This window comes from Dama dama, chromosome 3 (genome assembly GCF_033118175.1).
Source record: "Dama dama isolate Ldn47 chromosome 3, ASM3311817v1, whole genome shotgun sequence".
In the NCBI taxonomy this organism is placed as follows: domain Eukaryota; kingdom Metazoa; phylum Chordata; class Mammalia; order Artiodactyla; family Cervidae; genus Dama; species Dama dama.
In genome coordinates, this window is record NC_083683.1 from 49919579 (window position 1) to 49935137 (window position 15559).

At 43.7% G+C, this 15559-nt stretch overlaps 1 protein-coding gene and 1 long non-coding RNA gene across 7 annotated transcripts in view; one reads left to right on the forward strand and one right to left on the reverse strand.

Annotated features, from left to right (window-relative positions):
- Window positions 1-3171: 3171 nt before the first annotated feature.
- Window positions 3172-10374, reverse strand: LOC133046560 (uncharacterized). Its single transcript, XR_009690532.1, has 3 exons — window positions 10173-10374; window positions 6105-6210; window positions 3172-3500 (listed from the first exon to the last, which is right to left on the reverse strand). It is a non-coding gene; the product is annotated as an uncharacterized LOC133046560 (long non-coding RNA).
- A 1088-nt stretch (window positions 10375-11462) lies between these two features.
- SLC38A1 (solute carrier family 38 member 1) overlaps window positions 11463-15559 on the forward strand; it is a 70720-nt gene continuing 66623 nt past the window's right edge. For 3 of the 6 annotated variants that reach the window (XR_009690526.1, XM_061129380.1, XM_061129403.1), the window contains exon 1: window positions 12007-12201. The gene's annotated coding sequence lies outside the window, so the exon portion shown is untranslated. Of the gene's footprint in view, window positions 11599-11707; window positions 11937-12006; window positions 12202-15559 lie in introns of those variants that run through there. The other 3 variants (XM_061129409.1, XM_061129390.1, XM_061129422.1) reach the window with 3 other exon arrangements.

The window sequence follows — 15559 nt, forward strand, 5'->3', positions numbered from 1 at the left end:
AGTCCATGGAATCGCTAAGAGTCGGACACGACTGAGGGGCTTCACTTTCACTTTTCACTTTCATGCATTGGAGAAGGAAATGGCAACCCACTCCAGTGTTCTTGCTTGGAGAATCCCAGGGACAGGGGAGCCTGGTGGGCTGCCGTCTATGTGGTCGCACAGAGTCGGACACGACTGAAGTGACTTAGCAGCAGCAGAATCTATCAACTTACAAATGGTTTAGATTGTCTTTTTTCCATTTGACTGCATTTTCCAATTTTTCCATGGTAAGAATAAATCTTCCAGTTGTATGTGAATGTGTGTATTTAAAAAGTGAATGGGAGGAAAAGAACTGGAACATATTGTTAACTATTCTTTGGCGGAGCTTGACACTTAAATGGAAGACAAGGGCTATAGCCAGAGAGAAATGTAAAATCATGGGGAATTTCCTCCAAATTTTCCCACCTCCTTAACTCCTCCATCCTCTTTTTTTCTTTAATGATAGGAGAAGTTTGAATACTTTACAGTCAGTAGAGAAGAGGATGAAAATACAGTAATAAAAAAATAATTGCAGGAGTAAGTTTCCCAAGGAGAGTCAGATAAAGAGCACTGCCAAAGGAATTAACTTTGAACACATTCGTTGAACAAGTATTGAATGAACAAATGCCAAGCAATAAGACAATTTTCTTTCATTCTGTTCCTTTTCAAAATTGAAAAGGAAAAACCAGTGCCTTTCTTTTTTGATCTAAGTTACAATAATAAATATAAAGAACTGTTGAATTCATCATAAAGTTGATATTGCTAAGTGCTTTGTATCTTAACTATAGGATGATGTCTAAATAGTAATTGTTATAAGAAGAGCAAGGAAGAACAACAGGACAAATTAACTTAAAACTGTTCTTTTAAATCACAAAATTTAATTAGACTCCATTTACAAATGTGAATTTCATATAGCAAATGTGAATTAGACATGCTGGCACATATCCAGACAAGTCTGGAAGAAAAACCACACTTGCTATGAAGGAATGGTCATTTTTAGGGAGTTGGGGCTCTGAATTTTCTAGATAATTCCCATGAGCTAGAACCTTGTTAAACTAAATACATTACTTAAAATTTTTTATTTCTTATTGAAGTATAGTTGATTTACAATGTTTAAGGTGTACAGCCAATTTATTCAGTTTCATTTATATATACGTGTGTGGGGGTGTGTGTGTGTGCGCGCACTCAGTCAGGGCTGACTCTCTGAGATCTGATGGACTGTTGCCCGCCAGGCTCCTCTGTCCACGGGATTCTCTAGGCAAGAATACCGGAGAAGGTTGCCATTTCCTCCTCCAGGGGATCTTTCCAACCCAGGGATCAAACCCACATCCCTTGTGGGTTTCTCCTGCATTGGCAGGTGAATTCTTTACCATTGTGCCACCTGGGAAACCAATATATATGTATTGTTTTCCATTACTTTTTTTAAATGTTTATTTATTTATTTTTGGCTGTGCTGGGTCTTTGCTGCTGCATGGGCTTTTCTCGAGTTGTGGTGAGCGGGGGCTACTTTCTAGTTGCAGTGCACAAGCTTTTCCCTGCTGTAGATTTTCTTGCTACAGAGCACAGGTTCTAGGGCACACGGGCTCCAGTATTTGCTGGCACATGGGCTCAGTAGTTGAGGCTCCTGGGCTCTAGAGCACAGGCTCAAAAGTTGTGATGCATTGGCCTGTTTCCCTGCGGCCTGTGGGATCTTCCCAGATCAGGGATTGAACCCGTGTCTCCTGCATTGGAAGGCTGATTCCTTACCACTGAGCCACCATGGAAGCCCAACACATTACTTTTTAAACACAGGTTGAAGTTCCTTTTTTCCTTTTAAAAGTGTCATTCCATAAGCTCTTACCCTTGATTTTTTTTTTTTTTTTCAAAATCTCTACTTTTATTGCCTAATTAGATTTTATTTCCATCTGGACAGCTTATTTTTTATTGGTGCGTGACAATATGATTTGCTTTTTGTTTTTCCTTCTGGACCCTGGATGAAAAGAAAACTCAGTTCTGGGAGGGACTGTCAGATAAGGGTACAGAATATGGTGAAATGGCGTTCGGTATCCTCAAAAAATTTAGCAAAATCAATCCTAGAAGATCCCTTATTTGCCCTCTTGCTAGTTAATAAATAGACTGCTGGGGAAAGGGAGGGTCCAGTTGGGATGAGGAAAGCGAGGACAGGTGTGTCTACCCCACTCACTCCTGCTCTCACTTACACCTATCCTCTAAATAAAGTAGTAGTAGACTTTACTGCTACTGCTACTAAGTCACTTCAGTCGTGTCCGACTCTGTGCGACCCCATCCCTGGGATTCTCCAGGCAAGAACACTGGAGTGGGTTGCCATTTCCTTCTCCAACCCTTGATGTTTTAAAATGGTAATTCATTAGCCACAAGTTTCCAAAAATGGCTCTTCATTTGCATTGTGTATATAGGCTCTCAGGCTTTAAAAACTTAGCTAAATGTACATTTGATAAATATTTTATAAATATTTTTATATTCCTTGTCATTTTAACAACTTGAAATTTAAATTCAATAGAAAAGAATTAGAGCTACTGAACTATAAAGAAGTTCTATTTATTCATTCATACATTCATTAATTGGACAAATATTTATTGAGCTTCTATTATGTCCAAGGTGCTTGGAAACAGTTAAAAAACATGCCATCTCCCCTTATGAAGCTTGCAGACTGGTGGGGGAGATAATCTCTGAATAGGTCATTTCAGTGGGTTTCAGAAACTGTCATCTCAGGCAAGTGACTTCTAAACTGCCATGACAAAATCAAGTGGCTAAGAGTGGCTGGAGGGGTCCTCCAGCTGCAGGCTCTTGTGGAAAGCAAAAGTGGGGTGACAAAGTGGGCAGGGAGACAATATTGCTCCTCCTGTTTAGATGAACAGATCAATGATGGCCTTCTCTCAGCTCACACATTAGATGCAGCATCAATTGCAGCATCCAAGGTATCTTGAGGAAGGAGCACAGAGGGTGATACCAGTGCCCTGGTTAATTTGTCCCCACTCAGTATATTGCAATGCATTGCATTTGTGTATGCTCGGTTTAGTGAGTTTATAAAATATATTTTCTGTTTTATCTAGTTTAACTTATCCTCCAAAAATGGACAAAGTAAATTTGAAAGATTCCTCTAAAGAAACTTCATATGAAAAATAATGGTAATACAAACATAAGGAAATACGAAAAAGTAGAACTCATACTTTGCTCCTAGAGTTCTTTTTCATATTGCAAGGTAAAGCGATAACTATCAATCAAATGTGATAAGAAGTCCATCAAAACAAATTCATTATTATCAAGTAAGGTCCATGAGTTCACTTCTATAACCATTGATGATGACCTTTACCTAAGTGTACATTTATAAAGTAACAACAAAATAACAGATCTTTGCAAATTAGTGGATAGGATTAAGAACTGAGTGACTTGGTTTGATAAGTATAGCCGATAGTACTTGGCTTCCATTGGGTCCCCAGGTCTCTGTGAGGTTTCTTGTCCAGCTGTGACAGCCATTAAATAAAAGAATCAAAATTAATCAAATTTGGAACCAGATTTGTGAATTGCTGTATCACTGAGTGTTCAACTAAGATTTTAAAAATAAAGTATACTCAATCGAATTTATCTTACTAAAATGTTAATATTGTAATAATAATTAGAAATACATTTTAGTAATACAAAAAAATAACAAGTAAGTATAAAATCCTGCTATCTAACTTTAAGCCTTGTGAATGTTTTTATGTACATGATAAATAGGACAATAATACAGATAGATGACTGACAAATATATATAGGTACATATTATGTTGCAGAAGTAAAATCAAGGTGTCTTTAGCTTAAATTAATTTTAAAAATAAATGTTTTTAGGATGACATATGTTATCAGTGTTTTTTGATGAGAACTTTTCCAGAAGTGTTACTGGAGGCTCATGCCAGCTATGGTCATAAGGAGGAAGGAAAAGGAACAAATGCCAGGAGTATTTAAGGGGCGGAGTGACAGGACTGGTGATTATTCCTTTGAAAATGCTCACTGGATCGTGTCCATCACCGCTCCTTACTAAAATCCTCTACATAAAGAGGATAGCATCCAAGGAAAGCTCATGTCTTCAGGGGAGCCTCCCCAGATTCCCAGCCCAGGGCATGTGCCTCTGTTACCCCAGAGAGTCATGCTGAGGCGTCTCCCTCACAGCACTTCTCTCTCCCTCTACAAACTTCATTCACTGGTGAGATCATTTGCAGAATGTTGGTCCTTCCAAGCTCCATGAAGGACTAGCAGAATGCCTGGCATTTACTAAATGTTAGTGCAAAGAATGTTAGTGCAAAGAATTCAGCTGGATCTGAAAGGTGAAGGAGACACTAAGATACCCCACTACCTCTAGCTTGAACAGTTGTGACCAGGACGGTACAGTTTCACAAGGTGGGGTCTGTGGGGGAGAGGAGGGTTTGGGCTGGGGGCAAAAAAGGATGAGCTCAATTTTGGACATGCTGCATCTGAATCAAAAACTTGTGGAGTATTTTATTTTACAAGCACATACATATGTGTGTGTATAGTTAACTAGAAACATATCAATAAACCTCTCAGTAAAATTATCCCATTTGTGATGATGAAATAGCACTGGATGTCTAAAATAAAACTGAATACACAGTCCTTCAAAATCAAGCACACTGAAAATTACTGGATATTTCCTATTTTAAGGACAATTACTTAAAATAGAAATTTATTTTAGTAAAGTGTGTTACTCTACTCAAGTAATGAATGGGGTTCTTCCCCTTTTATTGCTTGCCAGAAGGAATAGGAAAAAAAAAAAAGACAAAAAACCCCCTTCCTCCCCAAAGCTACCTTCTCAGCAGAAAAGGCAAAAACTATATTTCTGCTCAGAAAGATTTCAGCATCATATACCCTCCCTCTAACTTCTGAGATGACGGTGCCCTTGTTCTCACCAGAACTAGCTCACTCTATGCATCTAGGGCTTGTTTCAAATTTTCACGCCTTCTGATTTTGTCATTCATTTTCCCATTTTCTTATTTCTATCCTCACTTCCCTTGATATCTCTCATGACTTCCCTACTATTGCTTTCATTTCTCTGGCTCTTGGATGAAGATTTTTTTCTCCGTTGTATTTGCTCTTGGACACCCAAACTGATAAGAAAGTAAGAATGATCATATTGGTTCAGAACTAAGGAACAGTCAGCCCTGTATTCCATTTCTCAAACTATCTCTAAGGGTTTGAGGGTTTAAAAATCTCCCTGAGTCTAGCCACCTGAGTATTTAATTTGGACCTGTCATTCAAATTTATGTTATCCTTACTTTGAATGGATGCTTTCCAACATGCTTTTTACCTTACTTGCCTGATTCCAAACCTAACCCTGTGCTCTTAGTGAACATCTCTGTGTATTATTTTTAGGATGTAGATTCCCAGAAGTGACACCAATGGGATCTAAGTTCTTCCTATTTATTGCCAAATTATTTTTCAGTAACAAATATTGTTATGTATTAAATACTTAAGATACATTATGACTTACTTGAAATGTTTACACATATTAACAAACATATTTCATATTACCATATAAGGTAGGCGTTATTGTTTATTTCAACTTTAAAGATGAGGAAATTGAGGAACAGAGAAGTTAAGCAACTCACCTATGGTCGCAGAGTTATTACGGTGGGATCAGAATTAGAATTCAGAAAATTTTGCTTCAGGGCCCACATTTTAATCACTAAATTAAATGTGATTAAATTTAATTTTATCACAAAAAAGTTGTAGTAACTTATACTGGCACCTTTAACAAGTGTAGATAATATACTCAACTTTGGAACACTTCTACTTTTTGATTAGCACATTCGTATGTAGAGCTTAACTTCCCTTTGTCACTTTAAAATTAAGGTTTGGAGGGGACATGAGGGACTATTTTCCAATAAATACTTTGTCTCCTTACTCCCTTAGTAGAAGAATAGGATTAGAGGTGTTGGTCTGACAGCTGTCTCAGTATGGAATGAGCATAATGCAATACTCATGCCTGTAAACTGGGGCTTTGAAAATTCATTGCCCTGTGCTTATTTCTGCAAAGCATGCAAGAAAGTAAGAGATACCACTTATTGTGCACTTACCATGTGCCAAGCATTGTGGTGAAGATTCTGGAGACACAGAGTCAAACATCAGACCGGTATCATTACCTCATTTCGTAAGAAGCTAGGGAGATCCACGCATGTTGATCTGCATAACAATGCATAAAGGTCAGGTAAATAAACCTCTGGGACTGATCACTGGCTCTGGTTCTTTAGTTTAGCTTCAGTGAATGAGACCATATTGCCATACAGTCACAGTATGGAACAAACCCTACTCTCTGTTCCCCTAACAGATGAAAATTAAGTGACCCTACAAAGCTAACCTGGGCCAAAATCAGGAACAATAGACATTTTTAAAGAGGACTGCGCTGCGATTTTATTTTAAATTCTGTTTAGATTCAGTAGAATTTGTTGACCTCCTGCCAGAGCCAGTTACAAATTTCGGGAGGTAGACTGTCTATTGAGATGGTGGAAGAGATGACAGCAGACCCTGTCACAGTTCTATTGAGGGGAGGGGGTATCTGCTCCAAGGATGGCCCAGATGACTGGGGACTCTTTCAAATTGCAAAGTTATTCTTTGTTGTGGCTGCTTTAACTAACTCCTATTGTTAAAATATTGTCATCTATGAATGAGATCCAAAGAACATCGAAGTTGGTAAAATGGGTTAATTAGGCAAAGAAATGTGATTACATCCATCAAAAGAAAAACTAGGTAATTTTAAAGACCATTTGATGTTTTAGACCATATTACTTGGAGTAAAAGACTGATTTCAGAATAAATAACTTATTTTTTAATGAGGTAAGGTTTTTTCATAGATGGCCATATTACTTCTGTTATAAATAGAAGATATTCAGGACACTTATTCTGCAAAAACTGTACCTACTGATCTTTCTATTTTCCATCATTGTCAAAATTCAGACTGTCCTATAACTGATCAAAAAGAAAAAACTATACACATTCAGAAGATAGTTTTGATCCCATTTCAAAATTCATCCACAAGAAAAAAATATATATAGATCAACCTACCAATATATTTGGACGCTTTGAGAACCCATGGGGGAAAGCACCTTTTCTTTGTAAGTACACAGCTCTCCTACTGGGCACCCAGACAGCAAGCATGTGCAACCCAGGTGAGTGCAGGGTGAAGCTGTGGTGAGCGCAGGTGTGGCTCAAGTTCAGGCTGAATCTTGTTGGGGATGTGATTAATCTTTCTTCACAAAGCTGCCCCTCCTTCCTGGAACCTTCAAGAAAGGGCCCATGAGAGCTACTAGAAAACTCCCAGGTGACCTGAGGTGATTCAATTCTCTTTTCACACTAGAGATTCCTGCTCCAGCCTCACTTTCAGATACAGTAATGTTTCTTTTCTCAGTATCATAGGGCAGCCCACTGTATAACCCATCAATGTGTCCTGACTATGAGTATCATTTGGGGAAATCTACTCAGTTGCAAAGGTCCACAGTAATATTAGATACAATCAACAATGCCCTTGCGGCTCACAACTCTATTACAAAGCAAACTGATTCCTGGGCTGCCTGGAAATAGGACAGTGGTCCCCATGTGAAGGCAGGGGATCCTTTATCCTCTTGGTCCTCCAAAGGGGTTGTTCCAGCATCAGGGAACATTTTAGAGCCAGGCATAGAAAACTGGCTTTGGAATCAGTGCTGGATGTAAGACCTAGATATGCCAGTTAGAGCTGAGTGGACTTGGAATAAATTCATTAGACTCTGAATCAGCAGTTATAATAGACTGCACCTCCTAGGAATGATGTGAGGATTAAATGAGAGACCATCTATTAGGTGCTTATGTTGCTGCTTGGCTCTTGAGAGGCATACAGAGAACAGCAAAGTCATCATCACAACACCCCCTGCCTCCATTTGAGACCACAGCAATTGGGTTTAAATGCTGAGCTACTGAAAGGACCTATCACAGGAAGTTTCACCTACAAGTGGTTTTGGAGGAAAAGTCACACTGAAGCGGCTGGGCACTCTTCCTGAATACCATCCCCATCCTCCTTCCCTGCAGTCCTCTCCACAGCAGCTTCTTCACTTCAGCCACCAAGGGGATATCCACACTCCATTTCTAGATTGTCAACTAAAACCCAGATGAGGGGTGAAGATCTTTCCACACTGGAAGCCCAAGAGTGTCTAGTTGCAAATGGTTGTAGAATCATGGTTAAGTCTGAGTGTGGACTTTGAATTTGGGCCTGAACAAGAATCACTTCCCTCATGCCCCCCTTTCACCAATTATTGTCTTAGTGTGAACTTAGCCTCCTCAAACCTGTTTTCTTGTTTACACACAGGCTAATATGGTATTGAGTGGTTTAAAGGATAACATGTAATAATATTTATATGTAAAGTGCTTAGCACAATAGTTGGCAAGGAGTGAAGCCCAGTTCGACTACTGAATCCAGTTTGTAAAATGCTACTTTGATTACTGTGGCCTGAAGTCTGAAGTCAGGGAACCTGATTTCTCCAGCTCTGCTTTTCTTTCTCAAGATCGCTTTGGCTGTTCAGGGTCTTCTGCATTTCCATACAAATTCCAAAAATTTTTGCTTTAATTCTGTGAAAAATGCCATTGGTAATTTGATAGGATTGCACTGAATCTGTAAATTGCTTTGGATAGGATAGTCATTTTCACAATATTGATTCTTCCAATCCAAGAACATGGTATATCTCTCCATCTGTTTGTGTCCTCTTTTCATCAGTATCTTATAGTTTTCTGAGTAGAGGTCTTTTGCCTCCTTAGGTAGGTTTGTTCCTAAGTATTTGATTCTTTTCGTTAAAATGGTGAATGGGATTGTTTCCTTAATTTCTCTTTCCAGTCTTTTGTTGCTAGTGTATAAGAATGCAAGAGATTTCTGTGCATTAATTTTGTATCCTACAACTTTACCAAATTCATTGATTGGCACCAGTAGTTATTACTCAGCCATAAAAAATAATGAAATTGTGCCATTTGCAGAGATGTGGATGGACGTAGAGACTATCATACAGAGTGAAGTCAAAAAGAGAAAAGCAAATATTGTATATTAACACACATATCTAGAAAAATGGTACAGATGAATCTGTTTGCAAAGCAGAAATACAGACACAGATGCAGAGGACAGAGGTATGGACAGCAAGGGGGAAAAGGGGAGGTGGGATCAATTGGGAGTTTCAGACTGACATATACACTACTATGTATAAAATAGATAACTGAGAGTCTACTGGGATAGCAGGGAGGGAAAAAAAAGGTACAATCTGTTTATAGGACATAAATTAACCTTAAAAATGCATTACAATATATATTAAGAGCAGACAAATACTGCTTGATTCCATTTAAACAAGGTAGCTACAACAGCTTTCAGAAAGTACATTGTGGGTGGAGTGGAAGGGGAATGGGAAGTTAAGTGTTTAAGGGGAACAGAGTTTCCGTATAGGAAGTTGAAAAATTCAGAAGATGGATGATGGTGAGAGTCGCAAAACAACGTGAATGTACTTAGTGTCACTGAACTATACAGTTAAATACAGTTAAAATAGTATGTTTGTGTGACTTTTACCACAATTAAAAAAATTTTTTTTAATGCTACCTAACTGCAGCCTTAGGTGCACAGAAATAAGTTAAAACTCTCATCAAAAGATAAGCTTTCCATCAGAGGATCAGACATGCTCTCTAAACACTGGGAAATATACCAGTGATGATAATAAGGTAAATATTTCAACCAGCTGATGGAACCATGCTCGGGCTATCATCTTGCATGTTCTTATTCATAAGAATTATCCCTGCCAGGCAAAGTGCACTTTACTTACAATTAGCAATTTCATTCTAAATTAGCTTCCTCTAGGAAGGGAGGGGGGAGAAAAACCAACTTTTTGGCGACATGTATAATATTATTATGATATGGGTACTACCAACTGTCTTTTTTTTTAACAAACTTGGGAACAAAACTAAGGACAAACGTTAAGCAGGCGAGAGAAGCAGTGTCAGAGGCAGAATTTGATCGCAGGTCTGTTTGAGAGAGGCTCCCCAATCATCATCTTCCCCTTTCTGTTAGCACTGCCTTTCAGTTTTTCCGGTTTATTCAAGAGCTGGCCTTCTGAATAGGGTTCTCAGACAGCCATTGTTGAACTAACCAATTTCTGCCACTCGACGGAACGAGTATTCTAGTTATGAGGCGTCTGGTTTTCCTCTCGCTTCTCCAGCGGTGACTAAAAAGCCATAGCCACTCCATCAGAGGCTACTTCGTCTGCCCTTTTGAAATGCGCCGGGTAGATTAATTTTTGAAAGATGATTCACCTTCCTTTTCCTGTTTTGATGGAACATGGAGACGCAACCATTCCTGTCAATAGAAGGCTCGAGTTTCCACCCCGCAAATTCGCGCGGCGCTGACTGTCTCATTGGCTGACGCGCAGGTGGGATTTCCTGTCGCCATTTTAAGGAAACACACTGCCCTGCAAGGAAGTGCCCAGTCAGTTCAGAGGGGCTGTGCCCGGAACAGAGAGCAAAGGAAAGGGAAACGGGCCCAGCGGCCCCAGACCCCTCCATCCTGCGCCCTCGCTCCCCGCTGACCCCCGACTTCCAGCGCCCGGCTTCTTGACCCCCGACGCACCACGCCCGGGGCTCGATCACGTGGGGTCTCCCCCCTAGTCCATGGCGCGCCCCAGCTCAGCAAAGCTACCCAGTCCCCTCAACAGAGCCCCTCAGCATAGATCTCGGGGTAGGGGCTGGCCGGGACTGCGGGCGCTGGATCCGGAAGAGGGGAGGCGCCTCCCACTGCGGGGGACGGACAAAGGCTCTCCAGAGGTGCCCGCGCTCCCCGCCGACCCCGACCTCCTCCGCGCCGTCCTTAGGGAGCCTCCAACGCCGCTCCCTCGCTGCTAGCGGCTCCCACGCCACCGGCAGGGCTGTGAGCCGAGCAGCGACTCCCGCGGCCATCCTCACGCGGCGCCCTTCCCACAATGCAACTCCCCTCGCTCACGCGCCCCGGCCCGGCCCCGGCGTACCCCCAGTGCACCCCCAGCCCCCATCGCACAGCCCTCCTCGCCTCCTTCCGCGCCCTCCAAGCCCCCTCCCCCCTCCATCTCCGAGGGCTGCCAGCCTCCGGCCACCGCTGCAGCTGGGCTCTGGGCTCGCCGCAGGGCACCAGGAGGGCGTGGGGCAGGTGTCCAGGCTGCGCGCACACTCAGCTCCCGGTGCTACCGCCGGCGCTCCCGGCGCACAAGCGCCCCGCAACCCCTCCCTCGCTCCCTCTCTCCCTCTCTCTTTCCGATGCTCAACCTCCGCCGGCCGCGTTCGCCGCATCCTCGGCGGACGGCGACAAGGAGGCAGCCAGGGGCGGCCGCCTAGGCAAGAGACACCATGTGACGGGCACCGCTCAGTGACACGCAGCTTCGGTTAAAGAGCGGACGCGCAGGAGGGGAGGCGACGGCACGCGAGACGCGGATGATTAGCCGGAACAGCTAAACCATCGCGAGCCATGGATGCGCAAGGGCGACGCGTCCCCCAGTAGGAGAATGACTGTGATTTGACTCGCGACCCTCTGCGGCCGAGCGAGCGGATGTAAGTGCGAGGCTGGCGAGCACCGCGTGGGTAAGGGTTGCTGGTGGGGGGAGCTTCTGATGCAATCGGCCCCGAAAGGAGGAGGAGAGCCAGGAGTGCGCGGGCTGGGGCGGCACGCCGCTCCGCCAGAAGGTCGCCGCCCTTCACCTTCCTCGGAAATCCGCCACGCCACGCCGAGCCTCCCCGCCCAGCCCTCGCTGACGGAGGGCACCTTTCATCCGCCAAGGCAGCCAGACCTTGACACAAAGGACACCGCAAGGCTGGGGGAAAATCCGGGAAGGGCGGATACCACTTTTCCCCCGTTTTTTTTTTTTTTTTTTTTTTTTTTTTTGCCGGAGGTAAGAGGATTTCCTGTTCCTAGGGAGAGCTGAGGGAGCAGCGGTGGGGAGGAAAGGGACGTTTTAGATGTGAGAGGAGGCGGTAACGTAGAAGTCATCTCTGCAAGCGTGAAAGGAAGGAGTGCGCGGCTGAGCCGGATGCTTTCGGATTTTGCTTTTACCAGGAGAAAAGTCAGATCCACGGTTCTGCTGACCGCCTGCGACAGTGTAAAGAGGCGCGGAGCTCCTGGTTCCAGCGTTGCGTGGCCTGCGGCTTACTTTTGGGGTCTGTTTTCTTAGTGGGAGATTGTGGTGCCAGATATGGTTAAATCATTCGCGGGTTAGGGACCACGCGGGTCTAGAGCGCGCGCCGAGGTGAGGGCTGCCCTGCATTCCCGAGGAGTGGTTGAGTGCTGGGCATTTGTGGGGAATTTGCTGTGTCTTAGGAGCCCCAGGGAAGGCATGTGATGTCCCCGGCGTTGAGTGTGCGGCCGGCTGGGTCTCGGGGACTGGCCGCGGAGCCCGAGTAAACAGGAACACGCTCGCCGGCCCTTCTCGAGCTCTGCCCGGCTCTCCGTAACAGAGAGGATGCGGGCTGTGAGGTTGGGGGACGAGGGATGAGGGGGTTGTTAAGGGATGCTGGCAGTGACTCACTGCCCTTTCCCGCCCCAAAGAGCTTCTTTCCCCAAGGAAGGAGAGAAGAGGGAAGTGCGGTTCTGAAGGCTGGGAGCCGCTGGAGCTGGCGAACAAAAGGGCACCGATTGCGCGGGGCTCGGGGGCCGAGGGTCCTCCCCAGCACTCCCACTTCTTCCCCCGACCCCCGAATCACCCTCGCGTCCCTAAATGTTACCACAATAGTCCTTTAACCTCGCCGGGCGGGTGCCCGAAGGAAAGTGCTCCTTCGCCCCGGTGCACGCTCCCACTACCGTCATTCCCTTCCCGGAGCTTCAGCACCCACTGGTACCCCCAGGCTCCAGTGCTGCCTGGGCGCCGCTTCCCTGTGGAAGTGCCCAGCCCTGGGTTTGGACTGAATTGTAGTTAGAAGGTCCAAGTATACATATGGCGGCAAAAGGAACTTCGCGGTAACGGCGTTTGGCTGGTGCCTTTCGTAGGCTGCTTTCGGCTTGGGAAGTTGGTGCTACAATTGAGAGTCCTTTGTGTCTGACCGGGTTTTTATTGCTCTCGTTCTCCGGTGAAAACCTAATTGCCACCAGGATCACATACTTTCGCCGACGAATCCCTGGTGATGTATTTCATGAGTTGAAAAAGACCCGAGCGCTAGGAAACCGTATTTATTTGCGTTTGGAAAAGGATCTGACATCTCTGCCGTAGGTCTAAGACTTTTTAATATAAGGGGAAGGAGAAAATAAATCCATCGTTTGCAGACTCCAGGGCCCAACAAGACTGTAATTTGTCACCTTGATAGAAGAAACTGCGGCAACTCGTGCTTTTTCTGACGTCAGAACGACGACAGAAATAAAACCTGAGCTAGGTGGCTGGCTGGCCTCATTGTTAAATGAATCTCTCGCCGGCTGGGTATTCCTGAAATCTATCAGCCAAGTCAGGGCTCTGATCCATGGTAGGCCCCCTGGATTTCAGTTTGGGCCCCAACCTCAAATTGGCTTTTCTCCTTAGAGTTATTCAGTTCTCTAAGTAGTCCCTTAGACATCAGGAAACTCACCTGGTTTGGCTTGAGATTTTAACCTTGATGAGGTGAATTCACTTTTTTCCCCCTGAACATATTCAGTGAGTGTTTCCTGCTGAGAGTTTATGTGGCAGTTAGAAACTGCAAGGTAAAGTTGCTGTTTCTGTGAGATGTCCCTTCTCCTGGGGGGGGAAACAGACAATAAATACATCTATAAATGAATGTTGGAGATTTGTTCTTGCAGTGAACAAATAAAACCAGATGAAATCTTGTGAGGAAGGCTGATGCCTGAGATAGATGACCCTGTAGGTGGGTCTTTGTAAGAGGGTACATTTGTCCTGAGACTAAGAGACCAGGCACCTGATTATTGCTAGACTGTCTTTTTCTGTCTCTGGATGATGCATGAGGGCAAAATTAGTCTTACGGTTTTTTCCCTAGTGCCCAGCACAGAATAACTGCTTAAAAAATGCCTGTTGGATTGAGATCTTAGTCAAAACATCTTGTTCACCACTTATTGCTACTGTTGACCATCCCTTTGTTTCTAGATCTCATTATTTGTTCCTCTGCTAAGTTGAAGCATCGGAGTCTCTTTCTCTCCTTCTCCTTCTCTCTTACCTTCTCTCTGTTTCTGAGCAGTTACCATGAACCTGCAAATGACTCATAAACCTGTCTTTTCATCTCCATTCCCATTGCCCAGGTTCAGGTCTCTATCACTTGATTTAGACAGGGCAGTTTAAGGAGTTTATTGTAATTCAGAAATGGTGAAACAGACATGGAGGTGCCTTGAAGAAACCAGCACTCAGGGGAGCAGATGCAAGCGCAGTGAAGGGTAAAGAGTGAAGTAGCCAGCAGAGGAGGTGTAATGGGCTTCTAGTTGGCCTCCTTGGTATCAAGCTCTGCTCCCCTAATTCAGTCTCAACACTTTCATGGGCTCTGTATTTTTAAAACTAATTTTTAACTAATCTTTCTTTTGAAAACCTTCAGTGGTTTTCAAAAACCTCTGGTTTTCAAAATCAGTTGCCTACAGTTAAAGTCTAAATTCCTTAGTCAGACACCTGGGACCTTCCATGATCTGTTCCTCACCTCTTTCTATCACTTTCTCCCAGTTCACCCTATGTCCTCCCTGTCACTTTCTGCCTCAGTATTGATCCTGATCCCAACTGGAATGCCTGCTGAAATGCTGTATATTTGTAAAAGGCTTAGCCCAAATGCCACTTTCTGCCTCTTCAAATAAGTGTTCACTGATCACCTCCTAGCCTTTTCATATTTATCTTTCACATTTTGTACTATCAGTCCAGGTGATGGAAGGTGAAGTAAGGACAGATACTTTGAGTCAAATCTAAATGCCCAGTCTCAACTTAACGAGCCTAGACACCTTGGGCAAACTGTTTAGCATCTCTGAGCCTCAGTCCCCGCCCCCCCCCCCCCCCCCAATTTGTTAAATGGTAGTGATGATGGTGATGATAGTAGTACTTATTGAGTTATCCTGAAGGGTTAATGAGGATAACAGATGTGAAGAGCTTGGCACACTGTTAGTGCTCCATAGGTATTGAATTAAAAGAGACTTCAGGTTTCTCATCTATCAGAGGAGGTAGGGGAAGTTGATCAGGAAAGTTCCCCTTACCTCCATTGTTCAATGAATATTTAATCATTTAAAAATATTTTTCTGAAAATGTCTTAATGGAAACTACCTGAAACTTTTCAGTCTCTGGGTGAATGTGCATCTATGAAAGGTAGTATGGAGGTGGGGGAGGCAAGTGCATTGAAGGAAGTGAAATCCAAATAGCATCATAGACTTTAGAGAAGGACACCTTATAACAATGGCCCTAAATTGAGTCTTTTTAAAAAACTTATATCTGGAAGTTGATCACATTTTAGTCATTGGTTTTCAGCTCACCACCTGTGTGTTAGGGTTACCTACTAAACATAAAGGAATCCAGTGATAGGAGAGTACCATGGTTTGGGTAAACTTTGCAAGCACCCAGGTTGCTGTCAAGGA